At 41.5% G+C, this 13,938-nt stretch overlaps 1 pseudogene; it reads left to right on the forward strand.

The window, feature by feature from the left end:
• The first annotated feature begins 7,262 nt into the window (after positions 1-7,262).
• Positions 7,263-8,222, forward strand: LOC127227612 (olfactory receptor 52L1-like; annotated as a pseudogene).
• The last annotated feature ends 5,716 nt before the right edge of the window (positions 8,223-13,938 follow it).

Genomic DNA, 13,938 nt, shown 5'->3' on the forward strand with positions numbered 1-13,938 from the left:
TGTTCCTGGCTTTAAGAATTTGACACATTCTAAATTGCTTGCAGCAACACTTCTTGAAGGAATTCTTCCTGAAGGAATTCATCCTGCCTGTATTAGACATACATGTGAACACATACATCACCATCTCCTTCTCAAATATTCCTGGTTCTAAGCCAAGATCAGCAGCTTCCAGAAGCTACACCACAATTGTTATTTATGAGTTGATTGCACTATTTAGACCAGTCTCTCAGAGATTCTGAAAGGGAATTTTCATGTCCTAAGCTCAACCCCATCCCTTCTCTCCTCCCTGCCCACTGGGGCTAAAGCCACTTTAGGTATCTGAACTGGGAGCATGTGGCTTATTCCTTATGGAGTTGGATGAAAATACACAGAAGACAAACACAATATAGAAGCAACACTGAGGGAAAAAAGGAAATTAAGTAAAATAAAAATGACATAGGGCATTGTAGAAAGAGATTATATACATACAATTGAAAGCAAATATTTTTTACTAAGAACTCAAGACATGCTTTAGCAGTGGTGTAAAGCAGGCATTTCTTGACATTTTATGGGGTTGCATAACAGTGAGTGATTTTAAAATATATACAACTGAAACTGAAGAGGAGGTTCAGTGGGCAAGTTGACTGTTTGCTATAAAAGAACCAGAGCCTGAGTTCAAATCTCCAACATCCATGTAAAAGCCAAGTGTGGAGGTGTACATCTGTAATCCCAGCTCTAGCAGGACATAGACAGACACATACTAGAGGCTTTCTGCTCAGTTGGTAGAGCCAAATTGGTGGGCTCTGGGTGTAGTTAGAGACCATGTCCCAAAACTTAAGGTAAAGAACAACAGAGGAAGACAATTTTTTCTTGTATTTAAAAGAAGTAGTAGAAGCCCTTTCTTCATGCTGGCACCATCAGCCTACCCCCCAGGTATTTCCACTTTCAGTCAAGTCTTCTGATTACTCACTTGTATCACGAAGGTATTCCTGTATCACCTACACCTGGAAGGTCTTCCCATTATGTACCTAACACACCTTAACTTTAAACTATACCACTTTAATTGTTAATGTTACACTTTACCTTATACACACACATACATATACATATACATATACATATACATATACATATACATATACATATACATATACATATACATATACATATACATATACATATCCCCAGGGATGTTGAACCATATGAATTCCTTTTATAACACTTAGAAGAATACCTGGAATGGTAGATAAAACAGATGTCCATCAGTTTATGATGATGTAGACAGCCAACAAACCCATAGTAAATTAAAGACATTGTAAGTCACAAATGTACTTCATACACCTACTCTATTGAACATACTAGCATACTAGTAGAGTGTACTGTGGATATCAGTTTTTTTGTTTCCATGAGTGTTCAGCTACCTGGAAACCACAGTTCAGTGACACTGTCCAGCACTTACAAGAGATGCTGTCACATGCATTAACTTTGAGAAAATCAAAATTCAAAACTATGTGATTTGACAAGAATGCTTAAAACTATGTGTATTTATGAGATGACTGAATAGAGGTGGTCTCCCAGCAAGCATGAATAAAATAGCTGTTGACCAGAGGAAGGAAAGGTTAATGAGCAGAAGCATTGTTCTCGGAGAACTGCTAACGCTGGGCATGATGATGGAATTGATGTCCATGAAGATCGACAGTCTGAGGCTTTCAACATTTATTTAAGTGTGACTTCTTCAGAAACAGGCTCTGTAGTGCAAACTCAGAGTTCATTGTTAAGTAGATAGGAGAGCAACAAATGTCAGGCATAAGGGAGGCATGGGGGACAGAGGAAGTTATACTGTGTCCCAATTTTCTCAGGTGCCTTGGCTAACCCAGTAGGACTGCTTGAGCTAGGATGACTGATCTTTGTTGTTGTTGTTGTTGTTGTTTAAACCACAGGAGAATGGCTGTGATAAGAGTTCAATTAAATGCAAAGAGCGTTTAACTAGGGCCTAAGACCAGTTTGTATGATTGAGCATTCATTTCTCAATGCAGTCCCCAGGGTGTTCAGGCTAAGGAGTCAGGGTCAGCACAGCACAGAGCCTAGTCGCACAGTTGAGTGGGTGCAGCCATTAACCTTGCCTCGCTGCCCACCTACTCATCACTCTGGGAAGTTCACTCACCCCAGGACTCTCCTGCCAGTCTGAAGGCTAACTTAGGCTTTGACCAGATGTGTCTGTGAGTCCTCTGAGACCTGTCAATGATATTAACACCCTCTTCCAGGCACTGTTCACAGTCATTGTCCCTCCTTTGAGGGAACATCAAGAAGGGACTTCCACAACTTTCCCAAACAGTGGCAAGATGAAGCACAGAACATGAGCTGTAGAAAATGAGGTCAGATTGGGAAATTGGTGTTCAGGGAAACCTATTGACTATATTTTTTTTACAGCCTTATGGCAAATTCTTTCTCAGCTTGCTTAATGGGGCTACAAATGTGCAAATTTTCCACATATGGGTAATTTGTGTATGAGCTTCTATGCATGTGTGTATGTGTGTGTGTGTATGTGTGTGTGTGTGTGTGTGTGTGTGTACACATGGTTTTATTGGTGTGTGCACCCTTGTCAATGGATGAATATACTCGAGGAAGCCAGAGGAAGATGGGAGGTGCCTTTCTCAGTCTCTCTCTACCTCATGGTTTTGGAGAATGGATTTCACAATGACCCTGAGCTCACAGACTCAGTCTGTCCAGGGAGATGGAGCATCTGCCCCACAATACTTTGGCTTTTAACGGACAGAGCTTTGTCTCCAGCCCAGCACCTCTGAGTGGTTTTGGATTTGTTTCTCCTGAGTCAGAATGGTTATATTTTTCAGGCCTGGCCTAGGCACTGTCAGGGAGAATTAGGCACATAGACACAGAGATCACAGAGGACATGTTGCTGCAAACTCACTGTTACTGCACAGACAACTACTGACCCCTTCAGGGTCAGCTGGAGACACTCAAGGCATTCCACAGGGTCTCATTTTCTCCTCCTTATAGCACACTAGCCCAGGAGGATGCAGGAACTTTCTCTGAGTCTTCCCAGAGCTACTAATTGCTACTTTGGAAACATTAGCTCCACAGGCCCTGAGTGGTGTGTTTAATTTTCTCTTCGGCATTGAGAAATTGCTATGCAGCCCTTCTGAGCACAAAGTCTCCCTCATCATCACTCCAAAGTCTGAGCAGCGTCACCATAGAGGCTGCACTGGTGCCTGGAAGACCTGGACTCGAGCTGGCGGCTGGGTGGGTAGTATCTCTGGGGTGGGGTGGAAACTCTGGGGTGAGGAGGTGAAAAGTCTAAGGTGGAATGTGGAAGCTCTGGGCATGGATGGGTGAAGTTCCTCCTGCTGAGGGGAAAAGCTTAGTAGAACCTTCCCAAGTCTGGCAACTTTCCTCTTTCCCAAGTTCTCTGTTGCTGAGTCTCCCTCAGCTGACACTAAGTTTCAACATACATGTCCTTGAGGACAATCCAGAGACAAGGAAGACAGTCTCTTGCCTGTCACATTAGGTTCTCTCAGATACCTTAGTGGGAGCTGTGCCTCTGAGTGCTTGGTTCTGTTCTCCTCTTCCTCTATCAGGGCACTAGAATCTACCCACTATTTCTACGTCTCTGGCTCTGTTCTTGTCTTTCTCTTGCACACAGTCCAGGTCACTGTATTAAAGATTAAAGAAAGAGGATTATGTCATAGCCCAGAGAGGAGACTTCCTGCTCACTAGAAGTAGTCAAGACAGCATTGACTTCTAATCACCTTTATTTTCTAGATGCATGTAGAACTCTGTCCTTGTCTCTCACAGGTGAGATTCAGCAGAGCCCACATTTCCATGAAGCAGCCAGAGTGTCTTGTAGGGTAGAGAACATCAAGGCTCAATGATCATCTTTCAGTAGACATTTTTATTTATTATGAACTTATCCCTGAAGTCCAGCCTCTGCTTCATCAAGTACCCCAATTTCAGGTCTTTAAGACATTGCATAATTACTTACTTGTAATATCAACATTTGGGTATGTGTTTCCTTAGCCAGACATATGCAGGACAAATTGGATTCAAGACATGCTGCATCTTGCTCTGATAAGTCTCCCGTGTAAGGGCTAAAAAATCTGCTCCAGCCACTACCCAGGATCCAAAGGGGAAATGCTTCTCAGGAATGAAGAAACAAGTAAAAGATTTCTTTTTTTTTATTTTATTTTATTTAATTTTATATAACATAGTCCATTTAAATGAAAACAAACATTTACACAATATTTGGGAATTTGGGCGTCGTTCTTTCCAAACTACTTCCTGCTGGTAAGGGGCGCTATCTTGGGGGATTCGAAGAAGATTCAGATATCCTGGCTGTAGTCTGTAGGGCTGTTTTGTCCAGCTGTTTTGAATGTAGGATCAGCTTGTACTGGCTTGATCAAACCACATTAGTCTGGAAGGAATCCACATCTTTTCATTTTCTGTGGAAACAAAAATAGAAATCCTTTTCCCCAGTAACTTGTCCTTCAACTTAAATTTTGGAGTCAAAGCAATTTTTTTAGTTTAATATATTATTTTACATGTCGATTCCAGTTCCCTCTCCCTCCCTCCCTCCCCCAGCCCTCCCTCCCTCCCTCCTTCCCTCCCTTTTACCCTCTCTGCCCTCTCACATGCACTCTAAACACCCTCCCCTCCCATCCCCCCACCCCAATTCCATATGTAGGGGAATGCCATCCAGTTGGGGTCATGTAGATCTGACAGGTCCTGTGAAGTAGGGACTAGGGCTTCTCTCCTGTCTCTAGATTAAGGCAGTTATCCCTCCATGGGGGATATGTTCGCAAAGTCCTTTTGTGCACCAGGGATACATCCTGGCTCCACTGTCTGAGGTCTCTTAGACTGCTCAGTCCTTCTGGCTGACCCATAATCAGGGGGGGGGGGCTGAATCAGTCCCATGCTGGCTTTCCAGCTATCAGTCTAGTGGCCGTTAGCTCCTCCTTGTTCAGGTAAGCTGTCTCTATGTGCTTCTGCCGCATGGTCTTGTCCTCTCCATCTGCTTCTGGGTTGTAGTTCGACTCATATACCCAAAGGATTCACATCCATGCAACAAAGACATCTGTTCAACCATGTTCATAGCAGCACTATTTGTAATAGCAAGAACCTGGAAGCAACCTAGATGCCCCTCAATTGAAGAATGGTTAATGAAGATGTGGCACATCTACACAATGGAATACTACTCTGCAGAAAAAAATAATGGTATCTTGAAATTCGCAGGCAAATGGATGGCACTTGAAGAAACCATCCTGAATGAGGTAACCCAGTGACAAAAAGAGGAACACAGTATGTACTCACTCATATATGGATTTTAGACCTAGAGCAAAGGATCACCAGCCTATAATTCACATCACCAGACGAACTAGGATACAAGGTGTATTCTAAGAGATTCATATAAAGTCCCTCACAGAACTGGGAAGGGACAAGTCCCCCAGAGCTCAGGTGAAGTGGGGGAGGATAGCAAATGGAGAGAGAAGTAGGAGAAAATGAGGGGGAGGAAAGGAAAACATGTGCGACCAGGAAGATTGAGCCTGGTTAGGAATAGAAGATAGGAAAGAGAGAGAGAGACAGAGAGAGAGAGAACATAAAAGAGGGAGCCAATATTGGTTTGAAGATAAAATTGAACACAAAGAAAGGTCTAGAGAACTATAAGACTGCTCCCAACTAACAATCTCAGCTTCTGTGGAAAGGCTATCATAAATGCCCTTTCCGGAGAGTGAGATCAACAACTAACTTCTCCATGGAGCCCTCAACTAATGCCTGTTGAAAATAGGAGCAAACACCCATACAAGTAAAAGATTTCTATAGTAATTTCACACACCATAAGAGGGCCATGCTCTTTACTTACTGTGCTCTTCATTGTTCTATTTCTACTCTAATAATCCTGTCATACCTCTAACTTCTCCATGTTTCTTCCTCTAGCTTCTCCTTCTATTCTAAAACCTCTTTTCCTTTAGGAGTCTTGAAGTGATAAATTTCTCTCATTGGTCAGAAGCACATTCTTATGGGAAACAATACAGATGTGAGCAGTTTACCATGGCAACACAAGGGTCCAAGGCCATAGGAGTGAAATTGGGACCAGACAGGGAGGGCACAGTGCTCAATAATAACTTTTAGGCACAGATCTATTGTTGGTAGACTGGCAAGTAAAGAATTGGCATGCTTTTTTTTTTTTTTAGTAACCTTGGTAGACATCTGTGACTATGACCTTGTACAAGCTATAAAGTTTTCTTTTTACAAAAAGCCTTTAGTCTAGTTTGAAGTTGATCTGAGGTGAAAGTGAGCTACTTGAGTGTAGTAGTCTAAGCAAGAAAACAAAGTGAGCTGTTAAGAGTCCACAGTCTTTGTGGGGCAAATAGATCCAGTTATGAAGCAAGTCCCAGTATATATTCTATATTTCAAAACGATATAACTAAATGAAAAATCATCTTCCATGCCATCTACAGATATATGTGTCCAGTAAATGGTTAATACACTGTACTGCTGTGGGAAGAATCCTCAAGCTGTAATGTGAGGAAAAGGAATCTTCACACAAGAATCCACAATGGGGATAGCTGACAAATTTAGAAGGCAATTTCCCTTATTGTCTTGCAAATAAGGCTGACATATGAATTTCTGATGGCAATATTCCTCATTGCCACCCAACTTTGAATATAAAGTGTGTGGGCTTTGGGAAGAAAACAGAGAAATAGATTTATGCATCACAGAGATATTTTTTACACCCAAGATAATCTTGGAATGAACTGAAGCATATAAACTAGGTAAACCCAGGCAGTGGATTAGTCAACATAGCAAGAGGAAAGGGAGGAGATCCTGCAATCCTGGAGCCAACCCGCAATGAGGTGGAGAACATTGTGGGATGCAGCCTATCTCAGAAACGACTACTGAGTATCTCTGTCCTGAGGCTGCAGGAGACGAGTGTCAAAGTGACAGGTGACAACCTTCAGCACTACCTACATGGTTAGTAAAGACAATGCTTTCCAGTTGACAGGTTCAGAATACAAGTCATTGAATGACAGAGTTAACATGTCTCTCAAGGCAGCTGTGTTCAGTGTTTGCTCTTTCTCACATTACAGCTACATGAAACCTAGGTCAGATGCATGGAAGGTTCATCAGAAAACAGTTGTACCCAGAAAAGGTTTTCTTCCTTGTGTCTAACTTTATTCTCTTTTGCTGCAGATTAAATCTTCTGTTGTTCTGATGAACATGGTAGCAGGATCTGCATAATGTCTTAGCATATCAAAAATGCAGAAGTCATGACTTGGGTGTCTTTTCACTCTTCTTTCTCTATGCTGTTGAACATGGCCCTTAGCAATTCCAGCTGGAGGCAACCCCAGCCCTCTTTCTTCCTAGTAGGTATTCCAGGCTTGGAGGAAAGTCAGCACTGGATAGCATTGCCCCTGGGTGTCCTTTACTTCCTAGCTCTAGTGGGCAATGTGACTATTATTTTCATCATCTGGACTGACTCATCCTTGCACCAACCCATGTACCTCTTCCTGGCCATGCTCGCTGTCATTGACCTGGTCCTGGCCTCCTCCACTGCACCCAAAGCCCTCACAGTGCTCCTGGCTTATGCTCGTGAGATTGGCTATATCGTCTGCTTGATTCAGATGTTCTTCATTCATGCCTTCTCCTCCATGGAGTCAGGCATACTTGTGGCCATGGCTCTGGACTGCTATGTTGCCATCTGCCACCTTCTGCGCCATTCCACCATCCTGCATCCAGGGATTATAGGGCGCATTGGGATGGTGGTGCTGGTGTGAGGATTGGTCCTCCTCATCCCCTTCCCCATCCTATTGCAGAACCTTATCTTCTGCAGAGCCACTGTCATAAGCCATGCCTACTGTGAGCATATGGCTGTGGTAAAACTTGCTTGTTCTGAAACCACAGTGAATCGAGCCTACGGGCTGTCAGTGGCACTGCTGGTGGTTGGGCTAGATGTCTTGGCCATTGGCATTTCCTATGCCCTCATCCTCCAGGCAGTGCTGAAGGTCCCAGGAGGTGAAGCCAGACTCAAGGCCTTCAGTACCTGTGGGTCTCATGTTTGTGTCATTCTCATCTTCCATGTCCCTGGAATGTTCTCTTTCCTCACTCACCTATTTGGGCACCATGTTCCCCCATCATGTCCTCTTGTTTATGGGGTGAAGACTCAACAGATCTGCCAGTGAGTGCTCAGGGTGTTCTACATAAAAAGCATCAAGTTGAGCACATCCTAATCACTGGCTGCTAAGGACTCGGCCAAGAGTTTATGGCCAGCTTGGAGTGTATAAACAGAAGCCATTCTACAGTGATTACTCCTGCTCCTAGTTGTCTGTGTAAAGAGTCAGGCACGTGGCTCAACAGTCTGTTGAGATTTATCTGGATAACTATGTTTATAGATATTTCTCCTTTCGTCTTAATATTCTTTCCAACCCCAATAATTGTCCACTCCTGTCAGAGGAACTGGGGAATAAGAGAAGTACATAACTGCTCTGGGTATGCCATCTTTCCTGCTTTCACCCAATAACTGATTATACAACACAGCTAGAATGAGAAAGGTGAGTCTGTACCTGGCTTACTCTCAGAGCATCTTCAAAATCTCTAGGCTAATGCAATAAAATTCAGATCAATGGTTCCTGTGTGACAAATAGAACTTTAAAGCAGTCAAAATATTCACAATGTGAAATACTACCACTTTTTTATTATATACATTAGTGTAACATATATAGTAACACATGTTATATACATTTTACGTTTAAAAAAATGTGTGAATTTATTTTTTAATTGTTTTTTTCTTTTATTTAAATTTGAAACAAGCTTGTTTTACATGTCAATCCCAGTTCCAAAACCCTCCCTTCCTTCCTTTGTGCCCCCCATAAACTGCATCCCACCCCATTTTCTGCTCCCCAGGGAGGAGTCTTCAAAGTCTGTCATTTCATTTGGAGCAAGGCCTTGGCCCTCTCCCATGTGTCTAGGCCCCATAGTATCCCTCTATATGGAATGGGCTTCCAAAGTTCATTCGTACAATAGGGATAAATATTGATCCACTACCAAATGCCCCATAGACTGCCCAGTCCTCCTAGCTAACACCCACATTCAGGGTGGTCCTATGCTGATTTTCCAGCTATCAGACTGGAGACCATGACCTCCCCCTTGTTCAGGTCAGCAGTTTCTGTCTTGATCCCTTTGCTCATCACTCCTCCCTCTCTGCAACTGGATCCAGGAGTTTGGCTCAGTGTTTAGCTGTGGGTGTCTGCTTCTGTTTCCATCAGCTACTAAATAACACTCTAGGGATAGCATATAAGGTAGTCATCAATCTCATTATTGGGGAAGCACATTTAAGGTAGCCTCTCCAGTATTGCTTAGATTGTTAGTTGGGGTCATCCTTGTAGATCTCTGGACATTTCCCTAGTACCAGATTTCTCTTAAATCCTATAATAGCTCCCTGTATTATGGTATCTCTTTTCTTGCTCTCCTCTATTCTTTCCCTTACTCAATTTTCCTGCTCCCTCATGCTCATCTCTCCCCTCCTCTTCCTCCTAACTCCTTCTCCTCTCTCCCCATGCTCCCAGTTTGTTGAGAGATCTTGTCCCTTTCCCCTTCTCCAGGGGAACATGTATGTCTCTCTTAGTGTCCTCCTTGTTTCCTAGCTTTTCTGGTGAACTACCACTTATTGTAACATAGTTGTTATTCATTTATTTAAAATATTTGTAAAATACTGTACAGAAGTTATCCTTGGAATAGCAAAATATTTTAAGTAAGATTAGGTTTTTATATGTAAATTTCTTTTTAATGTTGTTTTGTGCTTTAAAATGTTTGCATCTGTTTTCTTGTTTTGAGGGGGTTTTGTTTTAAATTTTAAAACAATCTTATTTTACATATCAACACCAGTTCCTTCTCCCTCCCATCCTCCCACTCTCCCCACTTTCTTCCTACCCCACCCCACCCCCATTCACTCAGAGATGATGAGGCCTCCCATAGGGAATCATCAAAGTCTGTTACTTCATTTGAGACAAAACCAAGCCCCTTCCTCCTGTATCTAGGCTGAGCAAGGTATCCCTCCCCTCCATAAGGAATGGGCTCCAAAAAGACAGTTCATGCACTGGGTCAAGTTGGGAGAAGGACAGATAAGGAGAGCAAGGAAAGAGATACCTTGATAGAGGGAGCCATTATGGAGTTAGGGAGAAACCTAGCAAGGGAAGATTCCCACGGACATATCTGTTTTATAAGTAAAAAAGACACTACATGTCCTCTTTCTTCTGTAGCTCCTAGCTCCAGATCTTCAGACAGAATATATTCTGGAGTAACCAGAAAAGTAAATAAGGACCATGAATTTGAGAGGAACAAGGGAAACGGCATAATTACATTTTTATTTAAATTATTTAAATTAAAAATAAAGTATTTATTTGATTAAAATTGTAAGTTTATTTAAAAAACAAACCTTAGAGTCCTAATAAATTACAGATGTTCCTGATTCAGGAAGCTCCCAGCTTCTAAGGTCAAAATGCTAGGCTTGCAATAAGCCTGCTTGAATGATTCTTCCTCCTGCCTGTTTTTGACACTAAGTCACCACACATCTCACCATCTCTTCCACTTGGTTCTAATCTAGTACTAGAGGCTCCTGGAGCAGTGGTTCTCAACCACCTTCCTTATGCTGTGAACCTTTAATACAGTTCCTCATGTTGTAGTGACCCCCCCAACCATAAAATTATTTCTATAGGTACTTTATAACTGTAATTTTGCTAGTTATGAAATGTAGTATAAATATGTGGGGGTTTTATGGTCTTGGGTGACCCCTATGAAAGAGTATTTGACCCCTGAGAGGATTGTTTGACACCCCCAAAGGGGTTGTGACCCACAGATTGAGAAATACTAACTAGAGGCTGCATCACAATTTCTACTTATGATAGTTGATTGTACCAATTAAATCAGCCTCTAGGAGTCACTGAAGGAAATTTCATGCCCCAAGTTCCATTTAATCAACTTTTTCTTTACTCCCACATAGGGTAAGGCCATTTGAGTTATCTAAACTGGGAGCATACAGCATACCCTTTGTGTACTTAAGTGGAAAAACACAGAAAACAAAGTGCAGTATGGGAATAGTACTAGGGAAGGAGAAAGAATTAAAGAAAGTCAAAAGAGATAGGACATTCTAAACAGAAAACATACACACTTGAAAGCAAATATTTCTAATCTTAAGAATATAACTATTTCAAGGTGAATTATTCCCTCAGAAAAGTCTGTTTTAATAAGGATATAAGGCAGACTGACTTCCAAAAGGTTTACATGGCAATGAACACATTTTAAACCAAATGCCATTCAATATTTGAAATATATTCTATGGAAGCTAGGAAGATGGCTAGTAGGTGAAGTGTTTGTGTGGTGGTTCAAATGAAAAGGCCCCATAGACTTATAGATTTGAATATTTGGTCCCTAGTTGGTGGAACTGTTTGGAAAGGATTGGGTGTGAGCTTGTTGAAGGATGGATGCCACAGAAAGTGAGCTCTGGGGTTTCAAAAGTCTTCAAAAGCCCAAGCCTTTCCCAGTTAGCAATTTATAGATAGATAGATACATAGATATAGGGATATCTGTCTATCTTCCTCCTTCTTGTGGATCATATGTAAGCTTTCAGCTTCTACTCTAATGACATTCCTGACTGTGTCTGCCATGGTCCCCAACATGATAACCCTAGACTCTTCCTCTAAAATTGAAATCATAATAAATACTTTCTTCTACAAGTTGCTCTTCACAGCCATAGAAAAGTAACTAAGACAGCTTGCTACACATGCCAAGCCTGAAGATATGAGTTCAGGTCCCTAGAACCCATGTAAAACCCATGGGTTGCATCGTGCATCTGTAACTCTAGTGCTAATGGGATGAGACTGGTGAATCCTAGGGGTTTGTTGGTCATCTGTTGTAGCCAAAATGGTAAGCTTCAGATTCAGTGAGAGGTATTGTTTCAAAAATTAAGGTAAACAGGGAGAGTGAGATACAGACACCTGACATTGACCTCTGGCTTTCCAGATGCGAAGAGACTGTGAACCTCCTCTCAGTCATAAACACACACACACACACACACACACACACACACACACACACACACACACACACACATTTATATTCACCATACTCCTAGTCCACTGAAGAGCACTACCTAATCACTCAATACTCTGTAGTGTCCATTGTTTGCTGGGTCACCAGAGGGCCAGTGCAGTGTCTAGTGCTACCAACACCCAATATCACAAGAGAATATCATGCCACTACTTTCCCAGGAAAGATCATAATTCAAAATATGAAATACAGTTTCTAAAACATACATATATACTCATACTGCCACAAAGTCAAGTTTTATTCTCTTCTCTTTCTCTAGTATTTACATATATTTCAATTAACTAACTTTATATTTTAGTTGACACACAATATTTGTACATATTTGTAAAGAATAATGGGATGTTTTACTTTATGTGTTTATTGAACAGTGATCAACTCAGAGAAGTTAGCATAATCCAACACACTAGGCAATAATCACATTTTTTCTTTTTGTCTTTTTTGAGATACTTATATAATTGCCACATTTCTCCCTTTTCTTGCTTCCCTCCAAACACCCCTATATAACCTGTGCCTGCTCTCCTTCAAACTCACAGTCTATTTTTCATTAATGTGATTGCATATATATTCCTAATTATAATCTTCCCAGTCTGTAAAATGTTGTATGTACATTTTCAGAGCTGACAGTTTGGCATTGGACAACCAACTGATGTGCTCTTCCCTGAAAAAGACCTCTCCTGCTCCCAAGTTTTCTCAGTCGCCTTAGTGCTTTATGAGGCCTTGTTGGTTTTTACCCATCCACTTTGGCATGTTCATTAGTGTCATTAGCCGAAAACGTCTAAATAGTTGAAGATATTTTACTATGAAATCAAATCGCAGAGTTTTTTTGTGGCAGAAAAACTGGGTACACTTCATCCAAGCACTGTTCACGACAAAAGCTGAAGCCACAGGCAATAGGACAGATAGACAAATGACTTCATTTGTACCGGGGTGGGTAATGAATAGACAAGGCTGGTGTTAGAAACTGAATGAAATTTTTCAAATCTGAGACTGGAGACATAGCTCAGTAGTGGTTTCTGCTCTTTCACAAGACCCATGTTTAACTCCCAGCATCCATGTGGGATTTAACAGAGGTCTCTAATTCTATATGCAGGATCCAATGCCCTTTTCTGGCCTCCACAGACACTAGGCAATCTGGTAGGCAAAACCATTAAACACACAAAATAAGCAATTTTAATTTAAAAATTCAGAGTCTCTTCTGATCATGTATGGTATAAAATGAGACCACCCTGGGCTATGAAAGGATGGCATATAAGAAATTTTAAAAGAAGTGGGGGGAGTACCAGGGAGCCAGTAGTGAAAGGCATTTTTGCCAAGAATTGAGTTGAGATGTTCAGGATAAAGCACGCCACACAAAGAACCACACATCTCAGACCAATTCTGTGTTTTATCCAAATTCTTCCTTGATGGCACAAAAGCCAGGCAGGGCTCTGCCATGTGAGTTAGACAGAAAAGGACTCTGACCTTTACAAATTCTGCAGATGTTTTCCTGTGCATCATGAAAACTTGTTTACATCTTGTGCATCACAATTTTCCCTTTAAAGCAGCAATAAAGAAAGGGATTTGTAAGTGAATGCTTTTCATGCTGCCTAAGATGTTTGTAAACGCAAAGTCTCTTGAGTCAGCCAATCTGATAGGAAAGGCAGAGAAGGGCTCTCCTGGTTCTTTATTATTATCTGTGTAAGTGTTTCCCAATAAACACCCATTTATCATTTACCTTGGGTCTAGTGAAATCTTTACACCCTCACCTTCACTTAGAATTTAAAATTTTAATTTACTTCCAATACAAAAAATTATTTTCTATATCCCCAGTACTTATTAACAGTTTTAAAGGCTCTGAGTACC

This window comes from Phodopus roborovskii, unplaced genomic scaffold (assembly GCF_943737965.1).
Source record: "Phodopus roborovskii unplaced genomic scaffold, PHOROB, whole genome shotgun sequence".
NCBI classification, from domain to species: domain Eukaryota; kingdom Metazoa; phylum Chordata; class Mammalia; order Rodentia; family Cricetidae; genus Phodopus; species Phodopus roborovskii.